Source organism: Barbus barbus (genome assembly GCF_936440315.1).
Source record: "Barbus barbus genome assembly, chromosome: 20".
In the NCBI taxonomy this organism is placed as follows: domain Eukaryota; kingdom Metazoa; phylum Chordata; class Actinopteri; order Cypriniformes; family Cyprinidae; genus Barbus; species Barbus barbus.
In genome coordinates, this window is record NC_136748.1 from 18,210,897 (window position 1) to 18,236,733 (window position 25,837).

The 25,837-nt window shown below is 36.6% G+C and overlaps 1 pseudogene across 1 annotated transcript in view; it reads left to right on the forward strand.

Moving 5' to 3' along the window:
• Positions 1–1,440: 1,440 nt before the first annotated feature.
• The window catches only part of LOC306886149 (protein-cysteine N-palmitoyltransferase HHAT-like), a 31,960-nt pseudogene continuing 7,563 nt past the window's right edge, over positions 1,441–25,837 (forward strand). The window contains exons 1-9 of the transcript in view: positions 1,441–1,555; positions 3,436–3,503; positions 3,696–3,809; positions 3,888–4,082; positions 7,567–7,815; positions 7,900–8,037; positions 10,294–10,444; positions 19,028–19,062; positions 25,558–25,759. The product of the transcript in view is annotated as a protein-cysteine N-palmitoyltransferase HHAT-like (transcript). The remainder of the gene's footprint in view (positions 1,556–3,435; positions 3,504–3,695; positions 3,810–3,887; positions 4,083–7,566; positions 7,816–7,899; positions 8,038–10,293; positions 10,445–19,027; positions 19,063–25,557; positions 25,760–25,837) is intronic.

The following is a 25,837-nucleotide window of genomic DNA, read 5'->3' on the forward strand; positions in this document are numbered from 1 at the left end:
ATAAATAGTTTCAAAGCATGTTATATAATCACGTGAACCGTCTTTTTCGCATGGTAAAGTGATTAATTTATAATGACGTTTCACTTTTCAGTTTCTAAAACTGGATCATAAATGCGACATGGATGTTATACTCAAATAACCCCAAACTATTGCTGCACTCTAGTGGAGGAGGAGCAGTTCGATAGATAGATAGATAGATAGATAGATAGATAGATAGATAGATAGATAGATAGATAGATAGATAGATAGATAGATAGATAGATAGATAGATAGATAGATAGATAGATAGATAGATAGATAGATAGATAGATAGATCATGTAGTCTAATGTGCTGCCCTCTCTCTCTCTCTCTCTCTCTCTCTCTCTGTGTGTGGCAATAAGCTGCATTGCACCATAGACATTAGCTCCCTACACACACCTGTCCTTTTTGGGCCTCTCAGCAAAATGTGCTGCCCTGTGTCATTTGGACTGAGAGAAAGCGATGATGTGTATTTGAATGTGTGCGTGTTATTTATTGGTTTCCTTTTTCACCGCTAAATAATTATAGATAAAGATAAACTTTAATGAACGAGTTATACACTGCATTGTAGCCTACTGAGGCATTGTTCATTAAAGCCAAAATTACAGCCTTCCAGCGTAACGAGAAGTGAAGGTATTTGTGATCCATTCTAAAGCTGCACCTTACAGTTATTTGCAGTAAAAGGCCTGCCAAAAGTAATAAAAGGCACTCATGGGGTTAAAATACTGTGATAGGACGTAGTGGACGGGTTCGCCAATCAGATTGTAGGGGCGTGGCAAACCTCGGAAGCATAGGGCGGAGCTTCGCGGGAGCGTTTAGCTGGCACGAGAGTTTTTCTGTTGGTTTGTGTGAGTAACTGAAACAAATATGCAAATATTATAGTGCGGGAATTCTTGCAATATGATAATGCAATGAGGGCGCTTGTGTAAAAAAATAATTTCATGTGTTTAAAGGTATGAATGACTGTTTGAGCAAATAAAAAAATCTTGCACTTCACATCCTGATTGAACTATTGAAACTGATTGACCACAAGCTCCTCATATTTCCTTGACACATTATAGGCTATATATATATATTCCTTGATACGTAATCAAGTATTTTGTAGAATGCGTTGTGAAACGGTGATAAAGTAATTCATAAAACGTATTTATTGTGTTTTATTCGTATTACAGAGAATGATATCTTTGATATGTTAATAATCTGTAAGTTTGATTATGCATGATTGTTATCAGCTGTTGTAATATCCTCTAAAATACAGTTTAAGATTACTTTTAGTACAGTTTCTTTACTTATGCTGCTTAATTTTGGAAATTAAATGTGTGCAGAACAGGAACGCTCCAAATGTAGTGACAACTGACCCATTGCAGGTTTGAAAACTAACCAATTAGTGTGTATCTTCTTAACTTGCAGGTCCAGCTTTCATGACTCCACAATGGGAGCTGGTATCTCTACCTCGATGGGAGATGACGACATACTGGATTCTCTCCTTCTCCTCCCATCTCTATTCTTTCTACCAGTTGCACAGGTATTCTAAAGGTGAGCTGCCGTCTGCCCAGAACAAAATGTGATTCTCCAGCTTACAAAGAAAGGATCTCAGAAATCATAGATCTCAGCAATGGTTCAATGGCACAATATTTAATTATCAAAGGAAAACATATTCAAATCCCAAACCTAATATACTTAAAAGAAAAAGCCAAACAAAATTGCAACAGAACAAGATGGATATTGCATAATCATTAGACAACCACCACCCTACAAATTTGTCAGCTAGGCATAAACAAAACATATGGATTATTATTAAATGAATATACCGTTTGAATCATATATTTGGATTAAATTATCCATAATTAATTTAAAAAAATATTTTTTGCTGCATTTTACGGCATTTTTTTTAGTTTATAAACGTGTCAGTTTGAAAAGGGCTGCTGTGGTGTGTGTGTGTAGGGGGGGGGGTGCTCGTTCCTGTCGTGTTAACTGCTGACTCTAAGGGCTCTGAAAAGGTTGTGCTGTCATTTTGAGGGACGATGGGATCTCAGGTCAGCAAAAGACACCGCACAGCACCCATTTTATCTCTTTCAACCAAAACATGTCAGTCATAAAAAGAGTGCAAAAATAAAGCTTCAAAATAGGCCCTCTCCTCATGCACAGAGAAAACACTGCATAAATAATAACAGTGGGTGAAATTGCTGACACATTTAAACCTAAATATTTTAGCCATCAGACAAACAGCATTTTTACAGAACACCATAGTTGACAGAGAAAGCATTTTGAATAAAGCTGAACTGAATACTTAAGATGTTAAGCAAAACATTCACTTCGTATATTTGAGACTAATAAATTGAAGGAAATCAGTCAGTCGGTGTTCTTAAGTTTTATTCACAGGTTCTACATGGTTTTATTTTTATCTTAAAGATTGCATTTTGTCTAATCGCTTAGCTTGGTCTGATTTTTTTTATATATTGAAGACACTTTAAACACCACTAATCACATTGCCTTTGAAGTGAATCAATATACAAAATATGACTCCAGGTCAGTGTCACTTAAGATCTATATCTATATCAAACATGCCCATGAGAAGACTTTTTGCAATCTATGTGTTCCAAGACAGTGTAACCACCAGATGGCACTGTGGTCTTACTTCTATTTCCATGTACACTTTCATTTTCAGAAAAAGTGTGCGTGTTTATGATAGTGTGGATAGATCCTTGCCTGCCAGTGCACCCTGCAGGAGAACCGTCTGTCGAGGTGATGAGAGGTCCGTCCTGAGAAACTGGATGAAGAAAGAGATGTAGGGAGAGAGAGAGGGGCGGGGTGGAGAAAACAATACCAAACTGACACCGCATTGCAGGGGAAGAAAGAAGAGAGTTAAATGCATGTGTGCAGAGAATATGCAAGAGATCTTATCCTTCATCTATAACTTCCAGCTACAAGATCCAATTTTCTGAATTTGTCATTCATTTTGCAACATGTGCCTTGAAGTTGATTTGAAGGGATGGTTCACCTAAAAATAAAAATTCTGTCATGATTTGCTCACCTTCATGTTCTTTCAAACCTTTATGACTTTATGATGTTTAGCAGAATGTTAGAGCTGTTTTCACTCTGACATTAAATATGGATATGGACCAAGGGCTGTCAAGTTCACTTTTCTTGTAATAACAACGAGGAGGTTCTGCTAAATTTCCCTTGAAAGCAATACAAGTTTGGAATGCCGTGGGGGTGAGAAAATCTCTTTACAAAAGTTGTGCTTTGAAACTTTCACATCCTATAGTGTCTATATTATAAGAGTGGAGAATGAAGTGGATGTTGAATAAACACAAACACAATTCTGATTCTAGTTAGTCAAAATAGTTCTGTGTGGACTTTGTATACCTCCTGTATAGTCTGTGAGAAATGTGTTCCTTGTATGTGATTGACAGAGCATGAGGTCATCCTGGACAGAGAGGTACAGCTGGAGAGAGGATTCCTTATATGGGGATTCAAGAAGGTGAGAGAACACATGGTAATTATATTAGTGACTTTAATCAGGGTGACACATTTGGCTGATGCACCCCACCAAGCCCAATTTCCTGTTTCCCGCTCAATCATTATGTTCCTTTTATACAGACATTCAAAACAGACACCCTTTATGTGCGTATGCATTTGTATACGTGTGTTTTTCTGTCTATGTCTGTTTTAGGACCCTACTGATTTTGAGTGGAGTTTTTGGAATGAGTGGGCGTGGCAATCTCTTTTGTGGTCTTTGATTGGTCACGCTGTGCTGTCCAGATTGGCAGATAATTTTTTGCCTCAGGTAAATTTAATTCAGAACAAATGAACTCATTTAATGTTTGCATGTTTCATCATTTTTGCTTGTGCATTTGTGTTACAGTTCCGACTGACAGTCTTAACGGTGTATGGCTTCCTCTCTGCTGGTTGGCTTCTCGGAGTGCGGGGCTTGACTCTCTTGATGCTGCATCTGAGCATCTCATTGGTGGTTGCTCAGCTACGTAGCCCCATCCTCTCATGGTTTTGCTGCCTCCTGCTGCTCTCCACACTCAATGTCACTGCCCTTCAGGACTTACAGGTGTGTGATTGTGTGTTAGTAATAGCTGAAAACCGTGTATGTGAGGCATGAAATTTGCTGCTAAAAAGTGTTCAATTTAAAGGGTTTGTTCACCCAGAAATGAAAGACTGTCCTCACTTGCACACTTTAATGTAGTTCCAAGTCGTTATGGCTTTTTTTCTCTTTCTTGGAACACAAAAGGAGGTATTTTAATGATGTGCTGGTTGCTTTTTTCCATTAAACTATCAAGGACGATTGCTAGATCTTTCAGGCTTCAAAAAAGGATGCAAAACCACATAAAAGTATCATGAAACTGTCATAAAAGTGAGCGTATGACTTGTGCGTTGTACTCAATATTCATGAGGGAAATAGCAATGCCTGACTTTAACAAATTGTACTTTTGAATCAAAAATTTTCAGTCAGTTGCTTAATATTAGGTTGCATTCAGTAGTGTTTGTGCGCCACACTTAGCGGTAGTTTAAGTTTTAGTTATAGTTTAAATTTTATGTTATTAACATATTTCAAGTTTTTCATCTTATATTTATATTTAATTTAATTTCAGTTTTATTACAAATAACAAAAACAATTTTTAGTAGTTTTCAGTTTTAGTTAATAATTACAAAACAGGTTGATTTGTTTGTAAATGGTTCATGCACAAATCAAACCGAATCGTACAACTCCCTTCTTAAGTTAAAGTCTCCCTGGAGTTGAAGATTATTAGTGAATGACTTCAGTTTTGGTCTATTTCTCACACAAATCTGTTGTATGGCTTCAGATGACTTCAAATATAGAACATGAACCACATGGTGCAGTTTTATGGTGCTTTTGTGCCCTTTATTGAACATTTAAAACTTAAGTTCCCATTTATTGTAATGGCATGTAAAAGAGTGACCAGCACAGTTTTCGAAATTTCTCCTTTTGTGTTCCATAAAACTGTAAATCATACAGTTTTGGACCTTCATAACGATGAGTAAATGATGAATTATTGGTGTTCAGTTGAACTACCTATATCTCTTTCAAGCTATCTGTATCGATGGGGTGAAGTGTGATGGAGAGAGTGAGGGATTTGTCCAGTTCAGGATCAGGTCCAGCAGAGTCTGTGCTGAGAGCACATCTGCAGAGCTCCGCAGAGAGAATGGAGATGAGACTGAAACAAGCCTGCATTAAATGTCACCATTCGGTTCACACAAACACAGTAGCGTACACTCTCAGTCTCCCAAGCAAACATTCAAAGTCAAACGTTTGTATGCACAACAGTGCTTGTGTATTTCCTTTTTCCTCACACAAATAATGTTATAACAGCACAACAAAAAGAGCCAGCTGACTCCCAGAAGGTTTGTTTCTTTATCTGCTTAGTCACTTGACACAGTGAATGATTGATTGACAGCTGTCATTAGATATCAGACTGAAGGGGAAAGCAACGAGATCAACAAGCTCGTGCTGATGGAGAGGAGGAAAGAGACCGAGTGAATATTGATCTGAGTGACAAATGAGTTCCCTCCTTGCCTCGAGTTTCTCCTTGATTAATTGTGACACGGGCCCAAAGCTTCCCCTCTTAATTAAAGCTTCATTTAATTATTATATATTACTCAGAAGCAGTCATTAACATACCCATCAGAAGAACAAACAACTGTAATTTAATCTATTGTGATCTTTATTCGCTTTTAATGATCTCTTTTTTCAGTCCATCTCAGTTTACCTCAGTTACTTATGAGCTGTGAAAAACCCTCAGGAAGACAGCAATACCCATGCAGCCACTGCAGAGATCTCCAAAATGGCATACAAAGAAAAACAGCATCAGCCAGCAACTAATTTCAGAACGCTGCCCTGTCATTTAGTGTAATTTAGAGCTGGTTATAACTTTATTTTTGAGTGACGATAATGAGTTTTTGAAAGTGGCTGCTGCTGTGTTTCCTGGCTGGATGCCAGCTGTCATCTTCTGAGCATGCCCAGTAGATCATATTAGTTTAGTTTCGCCACAGAGGATCAGTGAATGCTGGTCTGAGGTAGAGTATTTTGGAAAGCTGTGGTTTACAGTGGTTATCCATCCCTTACACGGTAGCCTAGTAAACGTTAGTTGGTCTAATGGAGCTGTTATTGCCCTCTTTATAACATACAAATGAATAATTAGACATGTTTGGATGCTTAAGTCACACTAACTGGTCCCAAGCTAGATCTTTTAAGCTTCAAAAAGCATGTAAAACCACTGTAAAAGTATTATAAAACTGCAATAAAATTTACCATATAACTGGCTCATCATACTCCACATTAATAAGAGAATCAGTACCTGACTTGAATTAATTGTTATTTTGAGTCAAATCTTTCTCTAATCTTTGTCTAACTAGGTTTCATTTTGAAGAATATGTGTATCGTTTTATAATTTCTAACAAGCTTGAAAAGTATGCCTATACAGGTACATCTCAAAAAATTAGAATATCATGAAAAAGGTCAATATTTTTTGTCACTCATTTCAGAAAGTGAAACCCATATATTATATAGATTCATTACACATAGAGTGAAATATTTCAAGCCTTTATTTCTTGAAATTTTGATGATTATGGCTTACAGATAATGAAAACCCAAAATTCAATGTCTCAGAAAATTAGAATATTACATAAGATCAATAAAAAAAGGATATTTTAAACAGAAATGGCAGGCTTCTGAAAAGTATGTTCATTTCTATGCACTCAATACTTGGTAGGGCCTCCTTTTGCATGAATTACTGCATCAATGCGGCGTGGCATGGAGGCAATCAGCCTGTGGCACTGCTCAGGTGTAATGGAAGCCCAGATTGCTTTGATAGGGGCCTTCAGGTCATCTGCATTGTTGGGTCTGGTGTTTCTCATCTTCCTCTTGACAATACCCCATAGATTCTCTATGGGGTTCAGGTCAGGCGAGTTTGCTGGCCAATCAAGCACAGTAACACCATGGTCATTGAACCAGCTTTTGGTACCTTTGGCAGTGTGGGCACATGCCAAGTGCTGCTGGAAAATGAAATCAGCATCTCCATAAAGCTTGTCAGCAGAAGGAAGCATGAAGTGTTCCAAAATCTCCTGGTAGATGGCTGCATTTATGCTGTAGGGATGGTCATTAATTGAAACTCAAATGTAAATATTCTAATATTTTGAGATACTGATTTTTGACTTTCATCAGCTGTAAGCTATAATCATCGAAATTAAAACAAAAGAAACTTTTGAAATGTTTTACTTTACACGTAATGAATGTAAAATATATGAAACTTTCACTTTTTGAAATAAGTTACAAGAAAATTTTTTTAGATGCACCTGTATATAATATGATAGATAAAAATAATAAATACATGCAGCAGTTTTACAGGTGAAGTGTGTCCTTGCTCAAAGTCTTCCTGCTGCTACATTATACTTTTATTTCAGGGCCTGGTCACAGTCTTATGAACCAGTTTAGATTTAGATTACAGAATGTTGTGTGGTTTCCTGAATAGTTTGTTAATTTAATTGTTTTCCCCTCTGTTTTTATTTGTCTCTAGCGTGATTGGTACACTTCTGAAGACCAGTACTACCTCTTAGTTTTTAGTACTGCTATTTGTATCTTGCGCTGTATTAGCTTTAGTCTGGAGCTGTGCTGGCGCCCCCTGCAAGCCGGAGAACCAAATCACTGCTCCTATCTAGAGGAAAAAGGACTGAAGACTCAGTTCTACAAGCTCACTGCCTACTGTTTCTATCACCCCCTGTTTTACAATGGACCCATTGTGACCTACAGAGACTTCAGTGAACAGGTAGTACAAAATGAGTTTCATAAAAGGCTGCAGGGTCTGTGCTTTATCCAGATGTATTGTGAGTGTGTTTGTCTGTCTCTGCAGATAGAGAAGCCAGTGTGTAAAGTCTCTGTGGTGTATGTGTTGAGTGGAATACTGCGTGTGTGTGTCTGGTGGTGTTTAGCAGAATTCATGATCCACTTCAAGAAACCTACCTGGAGATGCTGCCACCCTGGGCACTGGGTAAGTTTCTGGCTGCATATTAATTCATGAACTTTCATAGTATATTGAATTTGATAAAGAATGTCTCAACAGACTGTAGGGATGTAAGTGTGTATGTATGCATTTCCAGACAAACTACATCTGCTATGTTGGCATTGTCCATTGTCCATTCAAGTTTTTTTTTTACCTATGATGTGCTAACAACAACCACAAAGACAGGCTACTTGGGTGTTAAATAAATACAATGCCATTCGAAAGCTTCCGGTTGGTAAGATTTTTTTGTGATGTTTTGAAAGAAGTCTCTTAGGTTGCATTTATTTGATGAAAAATACAGTATAAACTGCAATTGTGAAGTATAACTATAAAAGTTTCCTTTTTTAATATATTTTAAAATGTAATTTATATCTGTGATGACAAAGCTGAATTTTCAGCAGCCATTACTACAGTCTGAAGTGTCACTTGTTCCTTCAAAAATAATTCTAATATGCTTATTTGGTGTTTGAGAAACATTTATTATTAAAATAAAAGTTTATGTTTACATAATATGTGTGTGTGTGTGTGTGTGTGTGTGTATGTATACTGTGTATATTTATATGTGGCACTATATATATTACATATAAATACACACACATATGTGTGTGTGTATACAGTCGAAGTCAAAACTTTACATACACCTTTCAGAATCTGCAAAATGTTAATTATTTTACCAAAATAAGAGGGATCATACAAAATGCATGTTATTGTTTATTTAGTAATGACCTGAATAAGATATTTCACATAAAAGATGTTTACATATAGTCCACTAGAGAAAATAAAGTTTACATACCGTTCAAAAGTTTACATACACTTCATTCTTAATACTGTGTTGTTACCTGAACGATCCAAAGCTGTGTTTTTTTTTTGTTGTTGTTTAGTGATAGTTGTTCATGAGTCCCTTGTTTGTCCTGAACAGTTAAACTGTCTGCTGTTCTTCAGAAATATCCTTCAGGTCCCACAAATTCTTTGGTTTTCCAGCATTTTTGTGTATTTGAACCCATTCCAACAATGACTGTATGATTTTGAGATTCATCTTTCCACACTGAGGACAACTGAGGGACTCATATACAACTATTACAGAAGGTTCAAACACTCACTGATGCTCCAGAATGAAAAACCATGCATTAAGAGCCGGGGCGTGAAAACATGTTTCTGGAAAACATGCAAGTATCTTCTGTAGCTTCTGAAGGGAAGTACTAAATGAAAAAATATGATATTAAGCAAAACAAGAAAAATGTAGTTATCTTCATTCTGTTTTCATGCATGGCTTTTATAATAACTATAACAACTTTCTTGGTACATGCAGTGCTTACACTCAAATAACAACCCTTTTCAAATCCAGTGGCTCCTTGCCTCCCACAGTCTTACAGGATAAGTGTCCAGAATTTCATGCAGTACATGATATGAGATCTGCTATATCATGAGTTTTTAACATCTTACTTTTTTGACATACTGCTTACTGTGAAGCAGGGATTTGTGAATATTTGTACTCAGTGAGTAGGTTTTTATCCAAATGATGTCTTTCAGAATGGATACAGTCTGTCATGGTATAACTGGTGTTATTTTGGGTACTAAAGTGTTTATTACATTATTATCTTGCACAGATGTTCACAACGAAAACCCACACACACACACACACACACACACACACTCACAGTTGCGGGCAGCCGTGTGCAGCGTCTTAACTTCTACCCTTGCTGCCCATTGATCTTTAGAAGTTGCTGATTTGTGCTGCCTGAACTTTGATTCAAAAACAGACTCTGCAAGAGAGAGCGAAGTAGAGAGGGTCTATACAGCAAGAACATAGTCATTATCGCCACTTTGTACCTGCTTTGTACAGAAAGCAGAAATTCTGTCCTGTTTTTTACAGGCTTTTAGCTCAATACCAGTGGGATATGGGAAAGACAGATGCTGTTCTCAGTTTCCACTGACACACAGAAAGAGAGAAGCGAAGAGGGACAGATGACTGGAGAGGATGAGGATGATCAAACTAAATTATGAAACAGTTCGGAATAAAACTGAAATCTGATATAAATCATCAAATCTGTGGTTCTCAGCCAGAATGGAATGAAGGGACGAAATGAGTCTCACTTACACTGCATGGCCAAAACTTTGGCACCTGCTGTGGCCAAACAGCTCTGTCATTTCAGATGTTTAAAGGGCAAATGTCTATGTGAGATCAAACACTTGGCCGCGTTACTTTTTAATGTATTCTAACCACTCTCTCTTTTTCACCTGCAGGTGGTTTGGCTCTTGCATTGGTCCAGTTTTTTTACATAAAGTATTTGGTCTTGTTTGGAGCAGTGTCTCTGCTTGTTAGATTGGATGGAGTGGAGCCACCAAAGTTACCACGCTGTGTCAGCATCATGTACAGCTTCACTGGGATGTGGAGGTAAATAAACACACACTTCTATGTTCTGTCAAACCTCAAAAATACTTTATAAAGCTGGACTGGACCAATTTTGAAGCGAGTCAGTCATCAGCTGCAGTACATCTCTGCACCAACAGGGGGCAGAGCTGCACTGCAGTCACTATAATTGAGTTAAACTGTGAAACGATTTGCACAATGGTGTAAGACTCACTTACACCCATCTACAAGCACATTACAGCAGCATAACAAGATCCATGCGTTCTGTTTAACATCACAAACATCTCGCCTCAAATGTATGGAATTGAGTGTTCGGCTTCTCTGATGGAGTTTAGCGCTCTGATGTCTCATGAGACGATGTAGAACAGGCTCATACACGCAGGCTTCCTCCTAGACGATTGGATTTTACACTAAAGCTTGAAAGCTTGATGAAGATACACAGCATTTCAGGTTCAATAGTCTGGAATGGTCTCCTAGGCAACCAACACCAGTCTGGAAACAGCAGTGTTTTAGATTTTCTGATATTTTTATGTTTGTTTTTTTTCATCACACTCTTTAATCTTGGTAGAATACACACATTACTACGGAGTTATTGCCTTACTGTAATAAATCTATAGTGCAATGTGCAAAAGACCTCAATCTAATTAAATAATAATAATTACTGAAATACTGCTAAAATGTTTGGGGTCAATAAGGTTTTTTTATTGTTGAATGCTGCTCCAAGACTGCAATTATTTATTCAAAAATACTGTAAAAAAAATTTTACATTGTGAAATATTAATATGATTTAAAACAAACAGTTTTCTGTTTGAATATATTTTTATAAATAATTAATTATTGTGATGGCCAAGCCGAATTTTCACCAGTCTTCAGTGTTACATGGTCCTTCAGAAATCATTTTCATATGCTGATTTGCTCCTCAGAAACATTTATTAATATGCAAGTTGAAAACATTTTGGCTGCTTACTATTTCTTGTGGAAACCATGATACTTTTATCAGTGTTCTTTAATGAATATAAAGTTTACACTGAAATACAAATCTTTCGTAACAGTATTAATGACTTTCCTGTTACTTTTGATCATTTTAATGCATCCTTGTGGAATAAAAGTATTAATTTCTTTAAAAAAGAATTTTACTGACCCCAAACTTTTGAATGGTAGATTGTTTAATATATTGTTGCATTTGCACTAATTATTTACTACAGTATTAACCACCACTGCCAAAAAAAAAGATGAAAAAAATATTAAATATCATGACAGAAAAATTCTGAAAGTGTATTAAATAATTTGAAGGAGTTTCCATGTTAATTTATCATTATTTTACAAAAGTAAAAACAATAACTAGATTTAATGACTTAGCAAACTATATTCCCTAATGGTTTTTGCAAGCATCTACTTCATAACGCCAATGGTTGTCAGTTAATTTTCATAACCCATCGTCGCGCAGATAGAGTGACACTATCTTCTGCTTCCTGTGTAACCGTGCATGTTTTGCGTGTATCAGCAAATCTACACTGCAGACAGCTGCTGAAGCTCCGAGAGCCGGAAAGGTTAAGCACCAGTGTGTGTGTCTGAGTGGTGTTTAAGGTGATGGAGTTTAGAGTGTGATAAATGAGAGCTGTAAGAAAACAGACGTATGCCGGAGACTTTAGCAGGGCGTGCTGTAAGGCCCTGTCTGGCTTCAATCCCACACGGAGAGACAGAGCTCAGCTCCTCTGGACCCGATGGAGCGCAAACACACTCAGCATAGCCTCAACACACTCACACACACCGATATACTTCGAAACCCCACTCACATGCTCATCTCTGTGTTTAATGGCTCAGAACCGCCAAATGCAATATACCACGTGGAGACAGTACCCCATACTGCAGGACAGCAAAGTCTCTGATTACAGTGCAAATGTCCTGCAGGGAGCGAACGAGATCGAGAACAACAGAGAGAGAGGGAGGTTGAGATGTTGCTCTTGGCTGTAGTTAAATCTGGAGATTGCTGTTTGTGTGTGTGCATGTGTCTGCACACACGTGCGTGGATGTGTTGTTATTGCTGTGTGTGCATGTGTGTGATATAGTACGGTCAGTATCATGGACTGGGTTTACGGTGGTTGAAAGGTTTATGGGTTGCTATAAAACACTTTTCATTTAGTCGCGCATCAACACACACACTCTATAGCATTTTGCTGACTCCTGCCTATAGCTATCTGATCGCTCTCAATGGATCTGTTGTTTTTATGGGTCAGTGAGACAAGGCTATTATTTCCTAATCTAATGAAAAGTTAATTTTGAATTAATGCACGTTTTTGGTCTTATTGTGAACAATTCAACTGTGCATTAATTATTTAATTATTATTTGTTTTTTTTAATACAATTTCTTTAACTTTTAATTGACTCTAAGCCAAAATGTCATAAATTGCTCTTTTTTTGGCTTGTTTGAGAGCCATTTAATTTCTAAAGGGAAATTAATTTTGATATTTTTTGGGGAGGTATAAAGTCAAACAGGATTATACAGCTGTTCTGATGCCATGATGAAGAAAAAAGCCTCATTAAAAAAATAAATTCTTAAAATCCTTCAGTAGTTTAACAGAATTACGAGAAATGTGCTGTGGGAAAAAAATTACAGGAATTATATACTACTACTATTACTATTATTATTTGTATAGTGCTTTTAACAATTCAAATTGTGTCAAAGCAGCTTTACGTCAGCTTGATATAAAGCTGGGTGGCTTTACATCAGCTTTACAGTATTTAGACGGGGAAATAGTGTATCAAAATAGTGTCATTCTCCTATGGCCAGACAAAATCAGCAGTTTAATTCTAGTCTGCAGCAGAGTCAGATTGTGCAAAGAACTCATCTGGTTCCTTTGGTCTTGTCCCGATGGCCGTCTAGGAGACAGGGTCTTCACTGGGGATTAGTCTCTGTGGCTCATCTAGTTGTCCTGGTCTCCACTGACGTTCAGGGCTGTAGAGGTCATCTCTAGGTGGTGATCCACCATCTGATCTGGATACGGACTGGATCCGTGTGGCTGCAATGACCATCTGATCTGGATACAGTCTGGATCTGGGTGGCTACGGTGACCTCAAAATAAGAAAGAAACAGACTAATATTACCTTAGCTGCCATTCTTCTAACGATGTAACAAGTACATCGGGTGTTTTGGGAAGTGTTCCCGGTTCCGGTTGACCTAATTAATGCAGTCTAACAATCCTTTAACGGATTTGAATTATAGAAATACGATAGTGTATTATGTGTAAACCAGGTTAAAGAGGTGGGTCTTTAATCTAGATTTAAACTGACAGAGTGTGTCTGCTTCCCAAACAGTGTTAGGTAGATTGTTCCAGAGTTTGGGTGCTAAATAGGAAAACGATCTCCCACCCACAGTTGATTTTGATATTCTAGGTATTATCAAATGGCCAGAGTTTTGAGATCGCAGCGGACTCAAAGGACTATAATGCTATAAGATCTCACTCAAATACTGAGGTGCCAAACCATTCAGGGCCTTATAGGTAATTAGCACAATCTTAAAATATATACAATGTTTAATAGGGAGCCAGTGCAGTGTTGACAGAACCGGGCTAATGTGGTCATACTTCCTGGTTCTAGTAAGAACTCTAGCTGCTGCATTTTGAACCAGCTGGAGTTTGTTTATTAAACGTGCAGAGCAACCACCCAATAAAGCATTACAATAATCTAGCCTCGAGAGGTCATGAACGCATGAGTTAATGTTTCTGCATTTGACATTGAGAGCATAGGTCGTAATTTAGATATATTTTTAAGATGGAAAAATGCAGTTTTACAAATGCTAGAAACATGTTTTTCGAGGGAAAGATTACTATCAAAAAGTATGCCTAGGTTCCTAACTGATGACAAAGAATTTACAGAGAAGCCATCAAGTATTAGACAGCGATCTAGGTTATTACATGCAAAAGTTTTTTGTCCAATAATTAACACCTCTGTTTTTCCAGAATTTAGCAGTAAGAAATTGCTATTCATACAGTTTTTGATATCAACTATACATTCCGTTAGTTTTGCAAATTTGTATGTTTCATTGGGTTGCAAAGAAATATAGAGCTGGGTATCATCAGCATAACAGTGAAAGCTAACACCATGTTTCCTAATGATATCTCCCAAGGGTAACATGTAAAGTGTGAAAAGTAAGGGGCCTAGTACTGAGCCTTGAGGTACTCCATACTGCACTTGTGATTGGTATGATACCTCTTCATTTACTGCCACAAATTGATGGCGGTCAGATAAGTACGATTTGAACCATGCCAGTACACTTCCTCTAATGCCAACATAATTTTCTAGTCTATTTCAAAGAATGTTGTGGTCGATAGTGTCAAACGCGGCGCTAAGATCCAGTAGCACTAATAGAGAGAGATATATATCATAGAGAGAACTTTGTGTCAAGGACAGTAAGTTTCTTAAAATGTCTGATAATTTGACATTATCAGACAAGCCAAGGTAAAATTGTGAAATGCCATGTGTGACTCACTAAAAACATAATGACATTCATGAATTAATAATTCACGATCCTTCTAAACCTATACTTTTTTCCTTGGATAAAAATATATTTAAAAACATTTTTTTAAATAATGATAAATTATCTTGAAAAATTTAAACCCTTTATGAAACCAACATGAAAACAAAAAAATACATTTCTAAAAACTTGATCACTAGATGTCTACAAAAACTGCATTTCTAAAGATTTTTTCCCCTTTTCCTTCTTTTTTTTATTGTCATTGATCCTTATACCAAGCTAATAAATTACATTTTCTGACCTTTGTCCCTAAACAGCTATCACCCATTTTTAGATTTTCATTAGAACATTATTTAGTATGTTTATTGACACATTTTCCTCATGGGGACCATTAGCTGGTCTTTTACTGCCCTTTTTACTACCCTTGTAGAGACATTAGGTCTCTCTCTTACACACACACGCACATGCAGTGAGAACAAGACCAGGTTTTATGCTGATCTCCGTTCTCTTCATCATCTCACCTATAGTTTAGTGGTATCACGAGGAAAACACTGTCTGAGCTGTGGGAGGTGTTTACAAACTGTTTCCTTCAGGCCTGCTTTTTCAGATGATGTATGGAGTAGAGAAGGCATGTCTGATGGAAACAGCAGGATATTGAGTGAATATGTTCCATTGTGTTCCAATTTCACTTTCAGCTTCATGAATCACCATCTGACTCACACAGCTCATGAATGACACCAGACCAAAAATTATATCTGGTTATATCTAATTTTTGGTTTGACTGTAGCTTCATTAAACATATAAAAAATAGAAAAAACAGTCAAAATGGCTAATTGTGATTCAGTTCCTGAAAAGTTGTGTATTAAATATATACAGGTTTTTAAATATATGTGACCCTGGACCACAAAACCAGTCATAAGTCGCACAGGTATATTTGTAGCAATATCCAACAATACATTGTATGGGTCAAAATAACTGATTTTTCTTTTATGCCAAAAATCATTAGGATATTAAGTAAAGATCATGTTTCGTGAAGCTATTTTGTAAATTTCCTACCATAAATACATGTGCTCATAAATTTACATGCCCTTTGCAGAATATGCAAAATGTTGAGGGATCATGAAAATTGCATGTTATTGTATATTTAATACTGTCCTGAATAAGCTATTTCACATAACAGATGTTTATATATTCTCCACAAGACAAAATAATAACTGAATTTATAAAAATCACCCCATTCAAAAGTTGACATACCCTAGAATCTTAAAACTGTGTCGTTTCCTGGATGATCCACGACTGTCTGAATGCATTTTGTTGCCTTCTTGAGCATCAGTAAATGTTTCCACCTTTTGTAATAGTTGTGTAACAACTGCCCGTAGTGTGAAAAGATGGATCTCAAAATCATACAGTCACTGTTTGAAAGGGTTCAAATATGCAGAAAATATTGGAAAAACAAAGAATGTGCAGGAGCTGGAGGATTTTTTTGAAGAACAGCAGGACCAACAAGGGACTCATGAACAACTATTATGACCCTTATGACTGGTTTTGTGGTCCAGGATCACATATTTGTGTTGACCTTTACTGCTTGTGGCATTTTTATAAACTTTAATAATGATTTAATGATAATAAATGACATAATTTGATTTAATATTTATTGTTTGGTCTTCAAAAAGAGCTTGAACCTAACTGATGGTAATGGCAAAAGTTTACAGTAATTGTTTGGTATGAATCATCCCTTTTAAGTTGGCTAAACATTTGTGTAATTTTTTCTGGACTTGGACTGGAATGGAAGAGACAAGCACAACTGCATGCCTCCACACTTTATTAATATAGAGTGAAATTACTTCTGCTTTATCTGTTCTCCTGGCCTTCCCGGATGACTTTATTTCCCCAGAGCTGAAGCAGATTTCATCAATAGTTGTTAATGAATGCTAGGTAGTGCTGGAATGAATCAAATGATCCTGGACAATCTGATTTAGGAGTCATTATGTATCGTAGACCCCAGACCCAATCCATCCCCCTCTAGACACTCTCTCAACCTTTGTTTTTCGTCTTTCTCTCTTTCTCTCGCTCTCTCTTTCCAGATGGATATTTTTGCAGCACTGAAGGTTTTGATAGTTTCTGTTGGCTCATGAAAACTTCATGTCGGGGCTTTCTGACATGTTAGCAGCCATCTGCTTGCACGTGTCCATTTCTCCTCATACAGCCCTGTTTTTAGAAGCTCTTTACTGCTGTCTCTGGGGTCTGGGTGTATTTGGACTCAGAAAGCGACAGATTGAACTACATATGAAAGCCTTATGGCCAGACAACCGTCTGTTGGTGTCAAATTCAGATTGTATGTTTGCTCTAATTGGATGAGATTATGGAGATTTCCATATCTCTGTCCACTCACTCATCCATTTAATCCTTTTCACTGTGAATTGTAAAATTAACATTTTGACCTGTTTATCCATTCACCCGTCCTATCCAGCTGATCGATATCAAATAGCATTATGCCAGGATAAAGGAAGATGGATGAAATGTGGATAGATGGATGACTAGAAGTAAAGTGAGGATAACAATAAAAGAAACTGTGGCTATCGTGAGGACCTGAGGACTTCTGTTCACACCTGCTCAGAGGAACAGGAGGAAGAGAAAGTCCTGCAGAGAAACAAATTGAGTTACAAAGGGCCAAATCAATATTTTTGCAGTCATGATGGTTTGATACGAGCTACATGTCAAAGGGTAAAACAGAAACCCTGTGTGAACACAATGTGACTTTATATTGTTTGTTAGAAACATACAGTAAGCCTGTTCACACCAAGGATGATAACTACAAAGACAATGACAAAGATATAGTTCTAAAAATCATTCTCAATATTGAAGAATAGCAGAGTCCACACCACAGCTATAACAATAAAGACAAAGAGAAACAATATTGTTGGAATCACGTTCAGAATTATTTTTTTTCCTGCTGATGAACGATAAACACAATGACAGCCAATCAGAATCAAATCTGCTATAACCAGCTCGAGAATTTAAAGCGACAGAGGAGCGTGTGCTTAGAATAAACAAATGATATCGTCCACTGATGTGGACGCTAATATAGTTATCTTTATAGTTATCGTTCCTGGTGTGAACGGGCCTTTAAAATTGAGATCCAAACCTGGTAGAAGTGTAGTTTCTAAAGATCAAGTCTATTTTTGTGAACCATATTTATTGAAATTTCAATCCAGTTCAACATGATAATTAAAAAAATATATAATAATAATTTGATACTGCATATATTTCTGTACTTACAGTATATTTGTATTTTTTATAATCTTTTTAATTATTTCTATTTTTTATTTTAATAATACTTATATCACTAAATAATTAGGAAATTATTTAGTATGTTTATATAGACATTTTGTGTAGTAAATGTATTATATATTTGTATTTTATTATTCTTTTTTTATTTTGTTTATTTTTATATATATTTTATATTTAAATATAATTAAAATAAAATTTTATTAATATAGATTTTTATATATTATTATATTTCTTTTTAATAATTTATTTCATTATTATTATTTTTTTTTCATTAAAAAGAGTGAGCACAACATCATATAGACTTGCGGATTCGCGCTCTTGATTTGGGCCAGTAAAAATCTTAGCAACCCCAGCAACCACCCAAAACACCCAAACAACCACATGGCAACATCCTAATAACCACCTGACCTGTGACACATTAGCAAAGTACGTCCTCTCACTCAAATTTCCTCCTGAAAATGTATAGAGTTTCATACGACTGCATGAATATTGTTTCTGCCTACCAGATCGATAAGAACGTGTCCCAAACCTGCCACAAAACCCTGTGTTAGACTACAGCTCAACTAGACAAACGGCAAAACTGTTCTGGGATCAGCCACTTTGAGAAAATCTCCCTGCGCTACGGCTGTCTCACCAAATGCCAGCGTTGGTCCCCAGAGATTCATTAAAATGGTTTCCTCAAGCATCTCATTTGCAGATACTTTTCTCTTTTTGTCTGTTCTGGGTGTTGACTGATTAAACACATGTTTGTGTTGTGTCATGTTCTACAGAAGTGTGTGTGTGTAACCTCAAACCATCTGTTTAACCCCTGAGCTCACTCATTACTGTCTTTTGCTTTTCAGACACTTGACGTGGGGCTTTACAAATGGCTCATCAGGTACGATTTCTCCATTTCTTATTTTGTGTGGGTGTGCGAGAGGGAGGGAGATATTTTGCACTGCTATGGACACGGTTATCTCTTGTTGCAGATTGAAAAGCACATGAATAATAATCATAATCAAAAACCATAATCACTAGAACAATTACACGTTTCTGATACATAATAAACTGACAGTCTTGCATCTATTTCCTTTTGTTCTTGTTAGATTTTAATGTTTTTTTCTGCTCCCTTAATTTTTTGGAAATTTACTGATATATAATACACAGATGAAACCTTATGATGTTCATATTTAGCAGCATCACTTTAAAAAAAAAAAAAGTTTTAACAGCAAAACCATTTAAGCTGGTGCATTAGCATACTTAGCTGAAGATGAAAGCACAAATTACACAAATTATCCATCAGAAAGAAGAATCTTGCTGTTTTCGCATTGTTAGATGTGCTTTAAGCCATTAAGGTAAAGTTTCTTAATGCACTTATGATATGTGATAATGTGATGCGCAGTGGGAGAGACTCACTCTACAGACTTAATAGCGCTGTAAAGAAAATAATAGAACCAAATGACTCATTTACATTTAAATATACATGCATATCGGTTAATTATATATATATATATATATATATATATATATATATATATATATATATATATATATATATATATATATATATATATATGCTCAAAATTATCCAATGTTATGCAGATGAGCTTTATAATAGGGTGTGTTCCACACCCTCAAGCCATCGCTGTTGTTGCAAACTGGCAGCCTATAATGAACGGTTTTTATTTCACCAAGACACAATGGATAAATTTGGCACTGGTCATGATTGGTCACCCAAGAGTCCAGAAACACGGCTCAGCTCAGTCTCTCACCGCCAAACATTTCTGCTGTTTGATTGCAAGTTTTTTTGTTTTTTTTATAACAAGTAGTTCTCCTTTTATGCCAGAGACCATTTGCTTTTTCTGTGATTTGATTTACACTCTGACAATAGGCAGAATATGATGAATATTGTAATTTGGATGGATTTAGCCTTGCTAAAAACAATTTTAGTGTTGTGACATTTGAAATACAGCCACTGACTGTTTCCACAAAATACCCGATACCTCAGAATAATATTAGTCATAAAAATAAACAGATGTTTATCTGTGAAATGTTTGTAGAGTCTGTTAAATGCATAATAAATCATGCAGCACATTCTGTAACTTGTAATATTACAGAATTTAGAGAATTTATATAGTATTACAGAATTTATATATAAATGTTTTATAGGTGTTTGTATGAACAGTCACCTTCCTTGCAGGAATTCAGGTTTATTCTTCAGAGCAGCTGGACAGATGTTTTCAAGCCGCCACTTTTGCTTTAATTATATTTTTCTTTTTGTATAAATACTCCCAGGGACTGGAATAGGTTGATTCAGTAGGGAAAGCCTTGAGTAAAAAACCTCTTGAGTTCCTGGCGTAACCTTGTCTGCTCAGCTGTTGCATTTCCTGACACAGTTATTCATATTCTAATGTCCTCCAGCTGTATGGAGAGATCATTGTGGAGGTTTTGGAGAGAGAGCTCAGGTTGTGTTTTCGTTCAGGGTTTGGTATTGTCAGTCTTTGGCAGGGCTGCGATCTCCACAGACAAAAGATGTTTGATCAGGTTTGTATTAGCATGTATTTAGCACGATGAGCATCTTATTCTATCTCATGCTGGAAACTCGCCAGTTTGTGTGAATATGGACATTGGAAATGAATGTTACGTGTGATGCTGCTTGAGCCAATAACACAGACCCAAAAGTCCATAAATTATTTATTGTTTTATTTTTAGAATATCAGGGCAAATGACAAGACACTGAGTCTTGTGCACTTTACAAAGAAAGAGGAATTCATCACAACATATTCATGCACTATATGCATCACAAATGATAATAGGAATGCATGTTATATCTGTACTAAATTAGTTATTTAGGGCCATATGAAATGTTTTGTTTTGTTTTTTCCCAAATTTAATTAGATTTTTGTTTAAATTTTTCTGGACTTACCTTTAATGATTTAATAAAATTTTGTATATTTGGATATTTTTCTTCTCTCACGTTCTGCTATTTAAATTTTTCCTCTGTTTTTACTTTTACCTTTGACATCATCCAACACTTACCTGAAGTCAATTAAAAAAAATAATAATAATAATAACCCTGTTAAATGCAATCTGTAGCAAACCTCAAAATTAATATCCATTTTTCATGCTTCTGTTGTGATGCCTAAATTCACATAACATTTAGACTATATTTAGACTAAATTGTATAGAATTTAATATTGGCAATATTTATTTTATATAATTAAAAGCAATAACATGAAAATATTTTTGCTTTATAGGTATCAATCAAAATGTTAATAGTAAAACAATCTTCAATACTGTTAAATTTTAAGGTAGTTGAGAGAAATCTCTCTTTTTTTCCCCCCAAAAAATGTAATTTTCTCATTTTATTAACCTAACCTAACATCCTAGTTTGGCTTGTAGCAGACCTGTGAGGAGACTCATTTTCAGACAAATAGCAGAAATGGCGAGCAGTGGGAATACAGCACAATTTCCCGCCCAAATGGGAAGTGTTCCATTTTTCCCTGAATCCCACCAATCAGAAAGCTGAGATTGCAAGCACTTCCATACTTTCAAGCAGGAACACTGAACTTGAATTTGAGTATGTTCAGTATTGAGTATTTTGAGTAACCCTTTCATTGCGAACAGCAAACCAAAAACAGTTCCATCTCTTCCTGACCATATCTTCTCCATTTTTCTTTCTCTCTCTCTCTCTCTCTCTCTGTTAAAATGTGTAGTGATTGCAGTGTGGCAGAGAAAGTTGATCTGCATAATTGGAGTGTGAATGTGGGCTGTGTGTGTGTAAGAGAGAGAGAGAGAGTTGTAAAGTGCATTTGGAGAGATCTTAATGTGCTTTTAAATGTGCAGTAATTGTGAAGAGCTGAGTTTTGGGGTGTGGAGATGTGGGAGAGGGTCTTTGCTCTCCGTTTGTGACTCAACGCTGATCTTAAATCATCCACAGACACACGCCACGCACCCCTCCTGTCGCGCTATTGTCTACTTGAACGCCTCGCTGTCAGCCTGTTGAGTGTCATCTCCTGTCTATTGAAATGTGCTCACCACAATCAAATCACAGACGCAGTTCATATGAGCTTATATGAGGGCGAGAGAGGGCAGAGATTATACTGTGGTGGCCACAGAGTCAGAACGAGACCTTATTGTTTCTGTTCATAATGAAAATGTGCTCATAAACACTTTTCTCAGCAGGGCAGTCTATGCTAGGACTTTAAAAACACATTAACAAAAGAAACAGAAACCGAATGCAAGATCCACTAGGATTGTGAGGTAAATCTCTACTAAAAAATGTACCATGGTGCCAAAAATTTTAGAATGTTACTATTACCTTATCTGGATGATAATGTGTTCAGTTCAGGAAGCATGACATGAATTAAAAGTTGGTGTGATTCATTAAATGGGTTTTAAGTGCATTTAACTGAGTTTGACATTATAATTGTTTCATTCTGTAATTTATTTGTAAATCAACTGCAAATGGGATGTTTAACAAAGAAAGATTACTTGCACTCTTTTTGTGGCAGAACATAATTATCCTAATAAGTATGAAATCGTGTATTTTTAAAGAAATTTTAATGGAAAGAATATGAGGGAACAATAGCAAAAACATGTTTAAGTTTGTAGGTAAAGTTTGAGGGAAGATGTTATATTATTTATAGAAAATTTACATTAACCATAGGTATTGGAGTTTGTGAAACAGAATGTGTGTGAGCACTTTTGCAGAAATATATCCCTTTCATATGTCTGTTAACAATATGTATGTTGTGAAACGACAGAGAGGTTTGGATCCATTTGCAGCTTTTTTTAAGAGTAGTCAGGCAGTACAGGGTCAAACACCAGCAGATCGAACAGCAGAGGCAAAATGTGTGTGTGTGTTATATATATATTCCAAGTTTCATTTCATCATTCACTTAAGGCTGTTTAGGTGTCATCCAAGATATTTATTTAGTCCAGAATCCAAGGTGCCAAAGGCTTCAATCACACCAAATCCAAATTTTGGTATCGATCCAAACTCACTGACCAGTTGCCATAATTTCAAAACCTAGGTCTCTTAACTAGTTGCTTATTAGCATGCATATTACTAGAATATTAGCCATTTATTAGTAGTAATTAAGCACATATTAATGCCTTATTTTATTAATAGCTAACTATTAATAAGCAGCAAATTATGAATTTATTTAGGGAAAAGTTGTAGTTAATAGTGAATAAGTGTTCCCTATTCTAAAGTGTTACCGAAGATTTCGTTTTAGATTTATTTTTATTATTATGACAGGACAGATCAGAACTGACAGGAAGCGAATTGGGAGAGAGATTTGGTCAATTTAATGCATCCTTGCTGAATAAAATGGTTAATTTTTACAGACCCAAACTTTCGAACAGTGGAGAAAGTAATTAAAAATCTTTGACTACAAAATGTTTCAAATTTCTTCAAATTTCTCATATACAGTAAGTGTGTCTTGTTTTAAGGATGTTTGTTTTGCTTGTTCCTGATTAGAAAGACAATGAGCCCGAGCAAGCCCTATCAATAAACCATCAGTAATTCCAGTCAGCTTATCAGTGAATCCACAAAAACCCATCAGTTCTATTAGATGTCCTATAGGGGAGAAACAGACACATGAATGCTGAAGAATAAAAATAGAAGAGGAGAGTTTTTTTTTAAGTGTGATAAAATAAAGCACAGTTGATCTTCTTTTCTTGATCTCTACACACGCTGTCTGCTGGAGCCATGGTCAGGGGCTAATCTTATCCTCTTCACTATCTCCCTCACACACACAGATGAGTCTAGTCCTCCACTATACCAACAGCCTCATTAGAACAGATTGGTGCTCTCTCAGCCCTGAAATGGAAACTCTACTATACTGCCGTCGAGAAAGACCGGGTTTAGTTCAGAATTCTCTCTCTCTCTGCTGTCTGTCATCACTGTGAGGGGAGCGGTGGCAGTTTTACAGACAATATGTCATCTGAAGGCACTTTTTCTCTTTTTCTCACATTTGTCTAACAGACAATTGTGGTCCACATAATAAAAATGACTTAATAAACATTAAAGGGGTCATACAACTGAGAAATCAAAATTCACTTGATCTTTTGACATATAAGAGGTCATTGTGCTATAAAACATCCTGTAAGTTTCAGAACACTAAACTTTCTCATTAGTCTAAAAACAACTTATATTGAAGCCAATCTGCCAGAATGACAGGTTGTGGAATGTGCCACTTTTTAGCGTAATAGTGTGGCTAAACGCCACCTCCGCAGAGAAATGCCTGCTTCTACATCGCTGCCTGTTTAGCCCCGCCCACCAATTGGGAAGTCGTGGCCTAATGGTTAGAGAGTCCGACTCGTAACCCAAAGGTTGCGAGTTTGAGTCTCAGGCCGGCAGGGATTGTAGGTGGGGGGAGTGAATGTCCAGCGCTCTCTCCACCCTCAATACCACAACTGAGGTGCCCTTGAGCAAGGCACCGAACCCCCAACTGCTCCCCGGGCACCGCAGCATAAATGGCTGCCCACTGCTCCAGGTGTGTGTTCACGGTGTGTGTGTCCACTTTGGATGAGTTAAATGCAGAGCACAAATTCCTAGGATGGGTCACCATACTTGGTCGTATGTCACTTCACTTCACTTTTCACTTTCAATTTGTGCACGTGGTAGGTAAATGACAAGAGCGGCAAACGCAGGTCTACACAGAAACCAAACGATAAACTTTATTTGATTAACTTTATTTTTAATGAAGTGCCAGACCGTGTCAGTAAGAACTCGGTCCTTTGTACACTTCAATTTACTGCGGATTCGTTTACAAACAAGGCACAATTTGACACAGGATTTTCAGAAAGATTGAAACTAAAAGACAATGCTGTACCAACTATATTGGATCTGACAGTTATGTCGCACCACACAAGTGTGAGTAACTGTTTATTATGTGGTCACTATTGCTTTAAATGTTAATACAGATCATTTGATATGAGTATTTATGCGTTTTTACCCTAAATCACAGCAGCGTCCATCTATGAGGAATGTACGCTGTCAATCATAGACAATCCAATCATAGCAGTGGGCATTTACTTCAGAGTTGACAATCCGCCACGCCTATGCAAACAGAGCGTTCTGATGAGGGGGGTTAAAAACAGAACTGAAGAAATAGCCTATTACTTCTAAATTATGTTTTTTGATAAAGTCTTGATAACATTATAAGTGGACATCAGAGAACAGTACAAAATAATGAAAAAAAGGCATCAAAAGTTCATGACACTTTTAAACAATGCAGTTGAAAAAATGTAAAAAGGTTGTTTGGAGGATACTATCATTACCGCAATATTAAAAAAAAATGTATTATTAATTGTCAAATTAGTCTTTAAAAGAAAGCAGTAACTCTTGTTTTCCACATAGTAGTTCATGTTTGTGTGTCTTTAGGTACATATATGTGCCATTGGGCGGCTCTCGTCACGGTGTGTTCCGGAAACTCGTCTCCACAGCACTGGCGTTTGGGTTTGTGTGTTTCTGGCATGGTTGCCATGACTACCTGCAGTACTGGGCTGTGCTGAACTGGGTTGGGGTGTTCGTGGAGAATGTTCTTGCACTCCTCTTTTCCTCTCATCCTCTTCATCACGTTATTGTGAGTTCACACAATCCCTCTCAAGTCATCAGCTTTAAACAATGTTCAGTGTTGATAATGAAGGTCACTAATAAATAC